Genomic DNA, 16,704 nt, shown 5'->3' with positions numbered 1-16,704 from the left:
CATTCGAGCTCCAAACAATCTCGGATTCCATTAATTTTATTGCTTCGATGTGAGGTCAGAACTTAATCGTCTCGAAAGGCAACTTGTCTATGTATCAAGAACCAGTCTTTACTCTGACACCAAAGAAGACCTAAAGTCTATTTATCCAAAAGTGACTTGAAAAAATAAATTAAGTCTTTGGTGGTTTCTTTTTTGAAGGCTTTCGATTGCATTTTTTCTAGGCAATTTCTGTGCCATATTCTATCATTGTCAACGTCATTCTTCTAAACTAATATTTTTAAAGACGTAGTAGTAACGTGAAAGAATCAAAATCATTTTGTCATTGCTCAAAATTATTTCTAATACAAAATGATGATATTTGAGTTTAACAGATAAAGGATTTTTTAAGAATTAATTATTTCTAATATTGTCGTAGTGAATATCAAAACTATGAGGTGCCGAATTTGATTTCGGAATCATGGACACGAGTTAGTATACTTAATCATTTACTTTTTTTCATTGTATGACAATCGCTTCATGAAGTACACTCTTTCCACCAAATATCACGATAGGCTGAATAACGATCTATGATTCATGCATCTTACTAAACAAACTGTAGAAAAAAAACTTGAATCAACTCAACACCAACAAAAAAAAAATCATCATTCATTCGTTTAACATTAGAATTTTATTCCAGAGAAAAAATCGTGATACAACTTGCTCATGTGTCACTTGAAGAGACGACTTCATAAAATGACATGATAAATATTTTTTCACGTCGAAAGATCATTTTCAAACAATGACTTTAGCATTTTTTTTTTTTTTTTTTTTTTTTTGTTCAATTTCAAATTTGTCATATTCAATCATTGTCAACATCATCTCATTTATTTAACTTCTCTTTTTAAAACAGACATGTACTCTAAGTAAATATCTATCTAGGTTCATATAATATTAACTTTGGTTCATTTTAACCCTTAAAAATAAATTTCATTTAATATTGGTGTTTATATTTATAGTGAGGATAATTGATATTTGTTATTATAAGTATTTATAAAGGGTTTTAACGTGATCGATTAATCTCAAAACCTCCAACTTATTGATATATCGATGTATATCAATATATAAACATATATTTAAATCCTTGAGAATAACTAACAACAATGACCCTAAAGAAACGCTAAATTACAATACAAAAAATCATATTTGTATGAAAATTACTCATATTTCTCTCAAAAGTTGCAATATTATCCTTTTAACGCTTTATAAACATTTTAGAATTTGTCCATAGAGTAGAAATTTGTTAGAAAGTTAGACCAAAATCGAGACACGGAACTAATATGGGGATGAACTGGGATAAACGATAAGGCACTATTTGAGTCTTCATTTTCGTTTTAGATCCCAATTTTGGTCTAATATCCTAACCAATAATTTCGATTAAAAATAAAAAATAGAGTTGACTAAAAAGTATGTCTTTTGGTGGGTCCTTGAGAAGTCTTCTTTCTACATTTTCTCTAGTGACCTTTCGATTTATTTCTTCATCCAATCATTTTTTTTTCCTTGTCCTATCATTTTCAAAATTAAATAGGAGGATTTTTTTCATTACATTTAATACTTTTCCATATTAATAAATTAGAAAGTGATATTAGTAATAGATTAAATAAATAATTTACAATTAGTTATCTATTTCTCAATAATTGATTATTAAATCAACTATCAATCAATGGTCATATTAAATAAAATTACAAATCTTTCAAGTGGGGAGGAATAATAATTATCAATATTATTCATCTATTTAAAAAATCAATAAAAATTAATCAAAAAAGAAATTAAACAAAACAAAAAAGAAAAATCTCATAGCTTAAAATTGAAAAAGAAAATTTATGTTTTTTCATGTATAAAAGGAATCATCCCTAAACTTCGTTCACATCCTTTCCAAAATGAAGAAACTTTCATTTTTATTGTGTGTTATCCATGATGGTGCTACTCCACTTTTCTTTTTCCCGAATTTCAGCCATAACCTGCATTCAAAAGAAGCGAGAGGCCCTCTTTCAATTCAAAAATAGTTTTGGCAATCCTTCCTATCGCTTGGCTTTATGGAGAGGAACAAACTGCTGTAATTGGTATGGTGTGGGGGGCATGTTATTATGATTGATATTCGACACAATTGGATTGACTACTCCTCACCTTTATGTAGCAATTCTATTCACTCTAGTTTGCTTGAGCTCAAACACTTAAATTATTTGAATTTAAGTGAGAACTATTTCAACTATACTCAAATCCCACACTTTTTAGGTTTAATGGTTGAATTAACATATCTTAACCTTTCTTATGCATTCTTTGATACAAAATATCTTCTTCCTCCTAATTTAGGAAATCCTACTAAATTGGTGGTTCTTGATTTATTAAATTCTTACCTTCATTCCACAAGTACCTATGAATGGAAACAACCCAATAGCAACTTTGAATGATATCTCGATCTTTCTTCTTTACACTTCTTTTCTTATAGTAGCTGGTATCTTTCCAAGGTTTTCAATTTAATGTAAGTGCTAAGTTTTTTTCCTTTATTGTCATCCTTAACATTGAGAGGTTGTGGCATTCAGAACAACCAATTGTTTTTGGGTTCCATAAATTCTTCATTTCTTTCTAGAATTCAATATCTAGATTTGTCTTCAAATAACTTTGATGGTCCAATTCCTAAGGTTTTTCACAACATGACTTCCTTGAAATTCCTAGACCTTTCGAAAAATGAGTTCACTTCCATTGAGGGTGGAGTTTCATCCTTCATATTTGAAAACAATTGTATCCTAAAAACACTTAATTTATCGTTTAACTCTGGTTTTGGTGGAGATGTATTTGGAAGTTATAAAAATGAATCTATGAGTTGCAGTCGGTATGATCTGCAAGTGCTCAACTTAGAGGGTACATCTATAAAAATCAAAATTCCAGGTTGGTTAGGAAAATTAAAAAATTTGGGGTCCCTTTCCCTTTATGACACCGACATTTATGGTTCAATTCCTGCTTCACTTGGCAATTTATCCGACCTTGAAAATTTAGATCTTTCAAGCAACGCTCTAACCGGAGCAATTCCAACTACATTTGAAAGATTATTAAATTTGAGAGAATTGCGTCTCGGATTGAATAGATTGGAGGAGTTGGGGGAGGAATGTTTTGTCCAACTTGAAAATTTGGAGGTGCTAGACATATCACATAACTTGCTCAAAGGCGTGCTTGCAGAAGTTCATTTTGCGAATCTCTCTCGGTTTAATATCTTATCGATTGGTGGCAATGAGCATCTTTCATTAGATATGAAATCTAACTAGATTCCTACCTTTCAGTTAAAGTATTTTTATGCAAATTTATGTACCGGTTGTTTTGGAAGTGAGTTCCCTCGATGACTTCGAACACAAAAGGCATTGGTTACTTTGTGGTTGTCCAATACAAGTATCTCAAGTGATTTTCTTACATGGTTGAGAGCTCAAAATCTCACCAATTTGGATCTTTCTCACAACCAAATTGTGGGGCCAATTCCTACGAGCATTGGGGATCAAATGCCCAATTTGCAATACTTATATCTCAATCAAAATCTTATCAATGATTCTTTACCACTTTCACTTTGCAAGTTGAATTTGGCTAAAGTGGATCTTTCAAGTAATGAGTTTTCAGGAATGGTTCAAAGTTGTTTGCTAACTTCAAACTTCGACCATTTTGGATTTGTCTTCAAACATCGACCATTTTGGATTTGTCTTCAAACAATTTTTCAAGGACATTTCCATATTCACATGGAAATCTTTCTAGTATTCGAATGTTGTACTTGGGAAACAATAATTTTGAGGGATTCATGCCAAGTATTTTGAAGAATTCCAAAAATATGGAAATTTTAGATCTCGAAGGAAACAAATTCTCTGGAAACATCCCCATATGGATAGGTAATAATTTTGAATATTTGAGATGTCTAATACTACGAGGTAATTTGTTCAATAGTACCATTCCTTCAAGTCTCTGCAATCTCACATACTTATTCAATTTGGATCTTGCACATAACCAATTAAAAGGACCTATCCCACAAAATCTTCGCAATTTTGATGCAATAACAGGGCAAGCATATGCTGCCTTTTCCAATTATAGAGAGAAAAGTATAAGTCAGTCAATCAAATCATATGACTTATATTACTCCATGGAGCAACTAGAAGTCCTGGTGAAAATAGATCTCTCTCAAAATTACTTGGTCGATTCCATTCCAAGTGAGATAACAAAGCTTAAAAAGTTGATTGGATTGAATGTGTCCCACAACAATCTCACAGGGACAATTCCTGCTGAAATAGGAGAAATCGAATCATTGGAATCACTTGATTTATCTTTCAATCAACTTTCCGGGCCAATTCCCAGGAGCATATCAAGATTAAATTCATTAGGCGATTTGAAACTATCTCATAACAATCTCTCTGGAGAGATTCCTCAAGAGGGTCATCTTTCTACATTCAATGAGGCTTCAAGTTTTGATGGCAATCCTTATCTTTGTGAGGATCCACTTCCAAAGAAATGTACAACTAAGAATTCATTTAAACCGCAGTTTAGAAATATCGAGAATCAAGATGAAGAGGAAGATAAATGGGAGAAGTGGTTGTTTTATGTAATGATAATACTTGGATATGCCTTTGGATTTTGGGGAGTTGTTGGAGCTTTAATATTCAAGAGGAGCCGGAGATATGCTTATTTCAAGTTTGCAGACGAGACTAAAGACAGACACAAATGAACCGGTAACAAAGTTCTTATTTTATTTAAAATTTATTATAAATAGTTAATTTTTAGCTTCTCTAAATAATGCATTTCTTACTTCATCCCCATTGTTACACTGATTTATATATATATTTTTTGTCATTCAGTCAATTGTTCGACAATTCTCTTTCACGCTTGCTCGTGCATCAATCTTCTTGTTCATTCTGAAACTACAGCTGCGGCTGCGATGATTGCCGAGAGATTACAATTATACAAGATTAAAAGTTGTACTCGTATTGCCATACCATATTAGATAGAATGCATTATCATTCTATATACTTTTTCTGCAATCCTAGTATTTTCTGTTCTTCCTTTATCTTTTGGTTTTCATCATGTTCGAAGTAGTTGACATGTTTTCCTCTTGTGTCTCTATTGATGTAATCCTTACTCTTTTAACTATGTCCTTGTGCTTAGTTGTTCGTGTTCATTTGAGGACCGATTGATACTAAAAAGTTGGATAATATTTTGTTCATCATAACCATCACATATACGATTTTATGTTTATTGAGATAATTTGAGTTTGAAAACATCACAATCTTATCTTTATTGAGATATGTATTCCACCTATTCTTTCATTTAGATAAAATTTAGCGAATAACCTTAGTCAGAGTCAAAAGTAAAGGAATTCTTGAGTTTTAGACCAAGTACGTCGGGAGTTTCAAGATCAATGTATGACCTCTTAAAGGTAAAGGAGGTCAGTTATGATAAAAAAAAAGAACATCAATCCACTATGAAGATGGCTCAAGATCTCCAACCCATACAGATATGGATACTCAATTCGTCTACGAAAGTCAACTAAATGTCATTACAGCTGATTTCAAGATAGACAAAGAATTCTTAAAAGCAGATTTTATGTCAACCACCAACTCTTCAAAAAGAAATGCCTTCTTCCAGACCTACAAAGAGGCTGAGCGAAATGAATTAATAGCTCAGTGGTATTCTCATATGGAAGCCATCGAAGAAAATATACCATTCTTTGAATGGTTTGAAGAGAATATTTTGCAGGTATGCACCTTGACTCAGAGGAGTTGGAAGACTACCAAAAGAGGCGAGGTATATTCGAAACATCCTCCGTTGGAAGAAGTTGAATTCGACAACTACTACGGAGAAAGAGTCAAAGCTAGTCCTTTCAAAAATATTCCAGAAGGACTAGAAAAGGGTAATCCGACCCTAAAGATATCAAAAATATCCAGCATCAAAACAATTACTCAAATAAGATTTTATCCACGATCGCTACTCAACTTGAGAGTATCGAGGGAAAAATCTCAAAGAAACCAGGTACTCAGCAGGAACAGGCAAGCAGCTCTGTACCAAAGGTTGATGAGTCAATACCAATACTCAGACCGACAAATCTCGAAATATTTACAAAAAGGATTTCAAAAGAAGAGGCTGCAATGGCCAAGATAGAGGAAAAATTGGACAGGATACTAAATCCCGCCATGACGCCTCAAGATTCATCTGTCAATGTCGTTAACAATGACAGCGAGAACCAAGAATCCGAAGATGAGATTGCAAATGAGGTAGAAGAACCTTTCTACAATCGAATGGAAAGAATCTCTAGAAGGAGTCAAAATAATACCAGTAATCAGAAAAACTGGTATCTTCAACCGTCTTTTCCGGATATCCAGTTCGAAGAAAAGACACTACAAACTCAAGCTCATTACGATGGTCTAGCAATCTATGAATGGAATATCGATGGATTGTCTGACTATCTGATAATGAATGTTGTCAATGAAATGATGATGGTCGCAGGCGCGTATAAATTACAGGGTCATAAATTCGACCATCAGATAGCTCAAGTTTTAGTAACCGAATTTACCGGGCAATTCAAAGACTGGTGGGACAAATATCTCGATTAAGCAACTCGCCAACAGATATTAAACCACTATATCGTTAGGCCAACTACTCAAATCATCAAAGAAGAAGGTCTATCAACTAGGACCGAAGTACAACATGAAAGGGTAGAGGATGCTTTCAACACCCTCATTTATACCCTCATAGAATTCTTCGTTGGCGACCCTCTGAAATATCAGGAGAGATCCGCCGAGATACTCATGAATCTGAAATGCCCTACCTTAAGAGATTTCAAGTGGTACAAAGATATGTATTTCAGCAAAGTTCTTATTAGAACAGATAGTTCGTTGGAATTCTGGAAAGAGAATTTTGTCAATGGACTACCAAAACACTTTTCAAGGAGGATCAAAGACGGTCTTAAGACAAAGTATAATGGAACAATTCCATGGCAAACTTTGTCAAACGGATTCATAGCATCCTTCATCATAGAAGAAGGACTCAGACTTTGTAATGAGTCAAAGATTCAAAACAAGCTCAATTCTTTGATATCAAACAGAAAAGAGTTTGGAAGATTTTGTGATCAATATGGATGCAAGGAGATAGAAGCTCCCTCAACCTCTAGAAGAAAGAAGGTTAAGATGCATCCAAAATCTTATAATTCATACAGGCCTGAGAAAAGTATCGGAATAAACCCGTGCAATCTCAAAAGCCAACATATTCAAGAAGGAAGTATACTCCTACAAAACCCCACAAAGGAAAGAAAAGGCAAACTTGCTTGAAATGTCAAGAAGAAGGACATTATGCTAATAAGTGGTCGCTCAGAGGAAAGATCAATGAGTTGGAGATAGATCAAGAGCTGAAAAATCAACTACTACGACTAGCTCTAACCGACTCAGAACAATTCAGCGAGGGAGAAATCCTCGAACTCCAAGAAGAATCCGATTCATATTCTAGCACAGAATACGAATCAGAATAAGAAGGAAAAAGGACGTGCAAAGGATGCATAAATGTCCTTACAAAGGATCAAGAAATTCTACTCGAAATAGTAGAAAAAGTTCAAGATCCAAAAATTCAACAGAAAATTGCTCAACGACTTAGAGATGCCATGACAATCTCTAAACCACCTGAAAGGGAAGAAAGAGATCCATCCAATCAGTTCTCCAAAGATTTGAAAAACCGAGAGAACTCACTACTCAAGATCTACAAAGAGAGATTAATAATCTCAAACAACAAGTACAGGCGTTAAGATCTGAAACTAGGTCAGAATCTTATATGCTTCGTCAAGAAATTCTCAATCTTCAGGAAAGGCTGCCCGAACAAAGGGAAACGGCGCAACCGAACCTAGACGAACAAGATTTTCAAAGTTCCTTCGTTGGAGCCATCACCACTTCTCAATATCAAAAATGGTACGCTCTCGTTACCTTAAAAATTTATGATTTCAAAATCACACTAAAGGCTCTCATAGATACTGGAGCCGACCAAAATTGCATTCAAGAAGGCCTAATACCTACAAAGTATTTTGAAAAAACTACTGAGGGTCTTAGAGGTGCAAACAACAACAAACTCAAAATTAATTACAAACTATCAAAAGTTCATGTTTACAATGATGAAATTTGCTTAGTAAATTCATTCCTTTTAGTAAAGGACTTAGGACAAGAGTTAATCCTAGTCACTCCTTTCATTACTCCATTATATCCTTTTAAAATAACTGAAGAAGGGTTAGAGTCAAAGGCTTTACGAAAAGATAAAATTTAATTTCCTTTCGCCTGCAAGGATTAGTAAAATAAATAACCTTCAAAAGAATACAATTACTCAATCAATAAATGTACTAAATTATAAGGAAAAACAAATTTCTTTTTTAAAGGAAGAAATTTCATTCAAAAGAATAGAAGAACATTCAAAATAAGACTGTCCAGTCTAGAATCAAAACTTTACAAACTCAAATAGAAAGGGAGATTTGTTCAACTATCCCTAATGCCTTTTGGAATAGGAAGCAACATATAGTTAATCTTCCTTATGTCAAAAACTTCGAGGAGAAAAATATTCCTACGAAAGCCCGACCTATTCAAATGAATAGAGAATTACTAACATTCTACAAAGCAGAAATCAATGATCTTTTGCAGAAGGGTCTTATTAGACCGTCAAAGAGCCCCTGGTCATGTGCGGCTTTTTACGTCAACAACCAGGCAGAGAAGGAACGAGGAGTCCCGCGACTGGTAATAAACTACAAACCCTTAAATAAGGTTTTGGAATGGATTAGATATCCAATTCCAAATAAATCAGATTTAATGCAAAGAATTTCAAATACAAAAGTATTTTCAAAATTTGATATGAAATCAGGATTTTGGCAAATCCAGATTTCAGAAAAAGACAAGTATAAAACGACTTTCAATGTCCCTTTCGGACAATACGAATGGAACGTTATGCCATTTGGGCTAAAAAACGCTCCATCCGAATTTTAAAAGATTATGAATGATATTTTCAATCATTTTCAATTGTTTATATTGACGATGTTCTAATTTTTTCTCAAAACATCGATCAACACTTAAACATTTTTTACGACAGTCAAAAGAAATAGCTTAGTTGTGTCTAAACCAAAAAATAAACTTTTTCAAACAAAAATCAGTTTTCTTGGATTTGAAATTCATCTGGGTCTAATTAAACCCATTCAAAGGTCCATTGAGTTTGCCTCAAATTTTCCGGACCAAATTACAGATAAAACCCAACTACAAAGATTTTGGGATGTCTCAATTATGTGTCTGATTTCCTTCAAAATATCAGACCCATTTGCAAACCACTTTTTGAACGGCTCAAAAAGAATCCAAAGCCCTGGACTGAAGAATACACCAAAATAGTAAAAAAAAAATCAAATCCCTTGTCAAGTCAATTCCGTGTTTATGGCTGATAAACCCCAGGGCCAGTTTAATAGTGGAGACCGATGCATCCGATATCGGATATGGAGGAATCCTGAAACAGTCCCTTGACAAGAAAGAATCCATTGTCCGATTTCATTCGGGAATATGGAATTCTACTAAAAAAATACTCAATAGTAAAGAAAAAAATACTTTCAATAGTACTTTGTATACAAAAATTCCAAAGTGATTTAATTAACAAAAGCTTTGTTATCCAAACGGATTCTAGAGCATCTAAATTTGTTTTAGAAAAAGATTTCAAGAATCTTGTATCTAAGCAGATTTTTTGCTAGATGGCAAGCCATTTTATCTTGCTTCGACTTCTAGATTTTGCCTATAAAAGGGGTCGAAAACCCTTTGGCAGATTACCTCTCAAGAGAGTTCTTACTCTCAAAGAAAGACTCTCCATAGCTACTCTTCCATCTAGAGATGACCGGAAAGAAAACGTTAGAGAAAGGAAAGAAGCCCACTCCTTCTTCAAACACCCTTACTCCAATGACATCCGACAACTATGCAATGGATGCTGGTTTCACATTGGAGGTTATCACTTCGACGAGGCCTTCTGCCTCTTCAACACGGCCATCTGCCGTTACTCCATCGAGACCACTGTATCTTCCACTTCAAAGGGACCCTCTGTCCCCTCAACCTACTCGGACGCGGTTGTTCCCGTTCGATTTTCTCCAGTTTCTGAAATCAAGACCTATTTTCAAAAACCTGTGTCTATACCAGAAGCTCTGGTAGAACCAGAATATGACGATCCAAAAATCGACGAAGTTGTTAAAAAGGCCTATCCATCGAGATTCTTTTATATCCCAGAAGATCTTCATAAAATCAGAAGGTTTTATGAATTCATTCTAGTCGACACAAAGTCCGTTGAAATTACTCATATTCCGAGTCGCGATGATCCTTCGAAAATCGTGTATTCAAAATTAAAAATTTTCAAAGTCATGAACCCGACGTATTGGAATCAAGATCCATACACGGAGAAGACTTTTTCAAAATCTTTTGTTCCTCATTCTTACTCATGCAGAGACTATCAGATGGCATGGTTCAATGTCATTTGGTATCAAAATTACGAGCACTCATGGTTTATTCAATTCTACCAGAATGCTCATAAAATTCATTATCCATTTTGGTTCATCAAATGGTAGAAAATGTTTGGATCAGCCAAAGATATATTTCGAGTTCCAATATAGGAATCGTTCCACTACTTCATTCAAAATATATTCAAAATTCCATTTCCATTAACCATGCGCTTTTGCATATACTTTCAAATTCTTTGGATTTTAACTTGGAATTTTCAAATAAAAGAAACTAAAGACCAAATAAAACAGGTCTTCAAAACTATCAAAATCAAATGGTGGGATAAATATACTTATACCCACGCAGACATCAAAGCGGTAAAGGTCTGGCTATCTGAGAATGGCCATCTTCAGAATTTATCCAAGAAGAGGACCTCTGAATTCCTTAATTCAAAGTTGAAGCTACTCGCTACATTAGCCCAGACAACTTTTGAAGCTGATTTTCAAAAGTTTCTTTAAGAGGCCGCATCAGTCGGTTCGCGTCTTCTCCTTCTATTGTAGAAGAAGAAGATGAAGACACGATTTATGATCTCAATGATCCATTTTTGGATTTTCAACCACCTTTGTAAATATCATCATCTCAATGACTGAATAGTTGTTAAACTATTTAAAAAAAATTATAAAAAAAAAATTATAAAAAAAAATTCGTGAGTGAAATATGTCTCCTAACATATTCTCACTTTGCTTCTTCAACTTTCCATCTTTTGGATTTTTATTATTTTGGTTTTTCCTCTATTATTGATGTATCTTTTTCCTACTTTCATCATATTTTGGATGAATATGGCCTTCCTCTTTCATCAAGTTATTGATGTAAAAGGAGTTCCTATTTTCATTGAGAAATTGATGAATATGGATAATGTAAATATATGTATTGAATGTAAATGTATTATATTTCAATTAAGCTAGGATGACAGAGCTCATATAAATTGTAAGGGATCAAGTCCTTAAGCGTAGAAATAGTCATCATTATCGTAACATTTGTAAATATATATTTGTTACACGTGACTCTAAAAAATTTTAAATTTTTCTTTGATGTAGCTCAACTTTGAAATAATACATTCTATATTACCAGTACATGAAAGACAGGAGAGCTATCATGAGCAAAAATTGTATCCAATGTATAAACCTTATATTTTAATCCTTGGGAATAACTAACAACAATCACCCCTCAATTATAATTAAAAAAAATTCTTGAACTTTTACATTTATATTAAATTACTCGTATTCTCTTAAAAATTCTAATATTATCCTTAGCACTACATAAACATTTCAAAAAATTGTATTTAGAGTAGAAATTTGTTAGAATGTTAGACGAAAATTGGGACATAGAACAAATAAGGGGATGATTTGGAGTAAAAGTTAAGGTCGCGTGTCTCCGTCCTTATTTTACTTGTAGATCCCAATTTTTGTCCAATATCCTAATTTCTTTTAAAAATTAAAAATAGAGTTAGACTGAAAGCAAGTCTTTGGTGGGTCTAGAAGAGGTCTTCTTCTTTAACATTTTTTTGGTATTTCAATTTTTTTTTCACTTTCTTTCATATTTATTAATATTATTCATTTATTCAAAAATTAAAAAATAAAAAGTTTATTATGGGGTTTGATTGGGCATGTTAAACAAATCTATGATTTCATAGTTTTGTTACCAAATCTATGATTTCATGGTTTGTTACTAAATCTATGATTTAGAATGTAATTTTTATTATACACATCTATAAATATATGAGGTCGTGACCCTAGCTCATTGTGCCATTCAACCTAACATGGTATCAGAGCCAAGGTTTATTTTTTAAACGTCTACCATGTCTTCTTCCTCCTCTCCATCCACCATCTCCAACACCGTCTCAACTACCATGGCGACCTTTGGCCCAATCCCTCAACACCATGCTGTCACAACTCGTCTAACCAAAAACAACTTCATCATATGGTGTGCCCAGCTCCTCCCCTACCTACGGAGTACGAAGCTTATGGGCTACCTCGATGGCACCAATGCCGCACCTGCCAAGCTGGTCCCTTCCTCAACTGCTGCTGGTGCTGAGCTGGTCTCTAATCCGGCCTATAATCAGTGGTATGGTCAGGATCAACAGGTCCTTAGCGGTCTTCTCTCCTCCATGTCTGAGGAGATTCTTCATGATGTGGTTGCCGCTACTACGTCCAAGGAGGCGTGGGATACCCTGCAGCGGATGTTTTCATCGTCAACTCGTGCTCACACTACTCAGATTCGTGTTGAGCTCGCCACGTCCAAGAAACGAGATCAATCTGCTGCAAATTATTTTCGCAAGATCAAAGGACTGGCCACCGAGCTGGCTGCCGCCGGCTCTGCCTTGCAGGATGATGATGTGATCGCGTATCTTCTCGCTGGTCTTGGCCCTGACTATGATCCCTTCGTCACCTCAATGACTACCAAGAGTGAAGCCCTCACGCTTGATGATGTGTTTGCACATCTAATGACGTATGAAGCTCGCCAACTACAACACTAGGCTGAACTTCAGTTAAATCCGGGATCTTCTGCAAATTATACTGGTCGTGCTGAACTTCAGTTAAATCTTGGATCTTCTACCAATTATGCTAGTCGTGGTGGTCAGCAGAAGAATCATGGGCGTAGGGATCGTGGTCGTGGTCGTTCTCAAGGTTATGCACCCTCTTGTCCTGTTGGTGATCGTCGTGGCCCTTCTGCTCGTCTTTCCTGCCAGATCTGCGACAAAGTGGGGCATACTGCTATCCGCTGCTGGCATAGGATGGATGAGTCCTATCAAGATGAACCTTCTTCTGCTCCTCCTACGACACTGGCGGCTACTTCCTCTTACAAGATTGACCCAAATTGGTACAGCGACACAGGCGCTACGGACCATATCACCAGTGACCTGGATCGTCTCGCTGTGCGTGAACGTTATCATGGAGGTGAACAAGTTCAAGTCGGCAATGGAGCAGGTTTGCGTGTTTTGCATACTGGTCATTCCCTAATTAATACTGCTACTCGTCCTCTTGCATTGTGTAATATTTTGCATGTGCCTGAAATTTTCAAACATCTTCTTTCTGTTCATAAATTTTCTCGTGATAATGACGTATTTTTTGAATTCCATCCTTGGCACTTTTCTATAAAGGATCGACAGTCGAGGAAAAGTCTCCTAAATGGGAGGTGTGAATCTGGTCTTTATCCTATTAAGCCATCCGATGTCGATAATATTTCGTGTGCTAGTGAGTCATCTTTGTCAGTTTGTAATGCGTGTCAGTTAGCAAAAAGTCATCAATTACCATATACTAGTTCTTCCCATAGGTCTTCGTCACCTTTAGAACTTATTTTTTCGGATGTTTGGGGCCCTGCACCTCCACTTGTTGGGGGTTTTAAATATTATATTAGTTTCATTGATGATTTTAGTAAATTTTCGTGGATCTATTTGATGCATGATCGTACAGAAGCTCCTCGTATATTTTTGCAATTCCAAGCTCATGTTGAGCGCCTCCTAGATACTAAAATCAAGTGGATTCAATCCGATTGGGGTGGGGAATATCAGAAAATTCATAACACATTTTTTCGTTCCCTTGGAATTGGTCATCGTGTTTCGTGCCCTCACACACATCAACAAAATGGGTCTGCTGAACGCAAGCACCGTCATATTGTTGAAACTGTCCTAGCCCTTCTAGCTTATGCTCATGTACCTATTAAATTTTGGGACGACACGTTTCTTACAGCCACATTTCATCAATCGTCTTCCTACTCGTGTCATCGATAAAAAAAAATGCCCCCTTAGAGCTTCTTTTTCATACCCCACCAAATTACTCCTTATTAAAAAAATTTGGGTGTGCTTGTTGGCCTCATCTTCGTCCTTATAACAAACAAAAGCTCTCTTTTCGATCAAAGGAATGTGTCTTTCTAGGCTACAGTTCTTTACATGAAGGGTATAAGTGTCTTGACACCAATTCTGGTTGTGTCTATATGTCTAGAGATGTCATATTTGATGAAAATGTTTTTCCATTCAAGAGAGCCCCACCTAATTCTTCCCCAATCATGCAGTCGACGCATAATGCCCCTAATTTGTGCACCTTGCATTTGAGTAATAGCAGTACTAATTTGGAGAATGATCACATGCTTATGTCTGGGCCTACTAACTCTTTGGATGCAGAAATTTTGGTGTCTACATCAGCTTCGGAATTGCCGCAGCAATCCTCCGCGTTGCTGCCATGCGAATCGGCGTTGGTTGTTCCGCCAATGATTGAAGCCTCGGCTCCTCCGCCAGCAGATGATATTGTGCAATGCCCGGTCGAATCCTCGGCCGCTGGTCAACCAACTACTGTAGCAACGGTTGTCCCCTCAAATGTGGATCCTGCATCTACTACTCATCCGTATGGTACTCGATTGAAGCACAATATCAAGAAACTCAAGGTGTGTACAGATGAAACAGTAACATATCTTGTAGCTCGGTCTTCTGCCTCTGAACCTACTTCACATATTACTGCTATGGAGCATCCCCTCTGGCGTCAGGCAATGAATGATGAATTTCAGGCACTTCAAAAAAATAAGACATGGCACTTAGTTCCTCCTCGTGCTGGTCTTAACGTTATTGATTGCAAATGGGTTTTCAAACTCAAGTAAAAGCCAGATGGCTCTATTGATCGCTACAAAGCACGCCTGGTTGCTAAAGGTTTTAAACAGCAGTATGCCGTTGATTATGATGATACGTTTAGTCCAGTTGTTAAGCCCACTACCATTCGTCTCTTATGATCTCTTGCTATTTCTCGTGGTTGGGCTATTCGGCAAATTGATATTCAAAATGCTTTTCTTCATGGCTTTCTTATTTCTTCATGGCTTTCTTAATGAAGATGTTTATATGAAGCAGCCCCCTGGATTTGTGGATTCTCAACACTCTGGTTATCTCTGCAAGCTGGATAAGTTGTTTTATGGCCTTAAACAAGCTCCGCGTGCCTGGTTTTCTCGCCTTAGCTCCAAACTATTACAGCTGGATTTTACACCTTCAAAGGCTGATGTTTTGCTTTTCATTTTTAACAAGACGAGCATTCAGATGTATATTCTCGTCTATGTTGATGACATTATTATTATCAGCTCATCTTCTACGGCTACTGAGAAACTTCTTACATAGCTTCAGGATGATTTTGCCGTCAAGGATCTTGGCATTTTGAGTGATTTTCTTGGGATTGAGGTCCGTCATACTTCCAATGGACTTATTCTGACACAACATAAATACATTCAAGATTTATTGTCCAGAACCAATATGCTCACCTCCAAAGGTGTGCCCACACCTATGCTTCCTAGTGAGAAGTTGTTATTGGATGGTGGTGAAAAGCTTTCGCCTGAGGATACTACTCGCTATAGGAGTGTCATTGGTGCTCTCCAATATTTGTCTCTGACACGTCCTGATATATCATTCTGTGTCAATAGAGTGTGTCAGTTCATGTCCTCCCCGACATCTATACATTGGGCGGCAGTCAAACGAATTCTCCATTATCTACATGACATTATTGATATGGGTTTGTGTCTTACAAAGTCCAACACTGATTTGTTGAGTGCCTTTTCGGATGCTGATTGGGCTGGGAATCCTGGTGATCGTCGAAGCACTGGAGGCTATGTGATCTTCTTTGGTGGCAATCTTATCTCTTGGAGTTCGAGGAAACAATCGACAGTTTCTCGTTCTAGTACGGAGGTTGAATATAAGGCGGTTGCTGATGCCACCGCCGAATTAATTTGGATCCAAGTTCTCTTGTGTGAGCTCGGGATCTCGCAAGCGCGAGCACCTAGCCTGTGGTGTGACAACATTGGTGCCACCTACCTGTCCGCCAATCCAATCTTTCATCGACGGACGAAGCATGTTGAGGTTGATTATCACTCCGTTCGTGAACGAGTATCGTCTCGTCAGCTTGATGTTTGACTCATTTCCTCCAAGGATCAGCTCGCCGATATCATGACAAAGCCATTGCCAGCTCCTTCTTTTAGCAATTTTAGGCGCAATCTGAACTTAGTAGTACATCATCTAGATTGAGGGGGGTGTTAAACATAGAATAGATCATATCTGTATATAATAAGATAATCTAGTGATTTACTAGTTTGTTACCAAATCTATGATTTACTGGTTTGTTACCAAATCTATGATTTCATATTTTTGTTACCAAATCTATGATTTCATGGTTTGTTACTAAATCTATGATTT

The 16,704-nt window shown here is 36.1% G+C and overlaps 1 non-coding gene across 1 annotated transcript; it reads left to right on the top strand.

Annotated features, from left to right (window-relative positions):
• The first annotated feature begins 12,861 nt into the window (after positions 1 to 12,861).
• LOC111430433 lies at positions 12,862 to 13,001 on the top strand. The gene has a single exon (XR_002708328.1). It is a non-coding gene; the product is annotated as a small nucleolar RNA Z247 (small nucleolar RNA).
• Positions 13,002 to 16,704: the final 3,703 nt, after the last annotated feature.

The sequence above is a fragment of the Cucurbita moschata genome, unplaced genomic scaffold (genome assembly GCF_002738365.1).
Source record: "Cucurbita moschata cultivar Rifu unplaced genomic scaffold, Cmos_1.0 Cmo_Scf00033, whole genome shotgun sequence".
Classification (NCBI taxonomy): domain Eukaryota; kingdom Viridiplantae; phylum Streptophyta; class Magnoliopsida; order Cucurbitales; family Cucurbitaceae; genus Cucurbita; species Cucurbita moschata.
The sequence above is the reverse complement of the archived record's forward strand: the minus strand, read 5'-3'. Positions and strand labels throughout refer to the sequence as shown.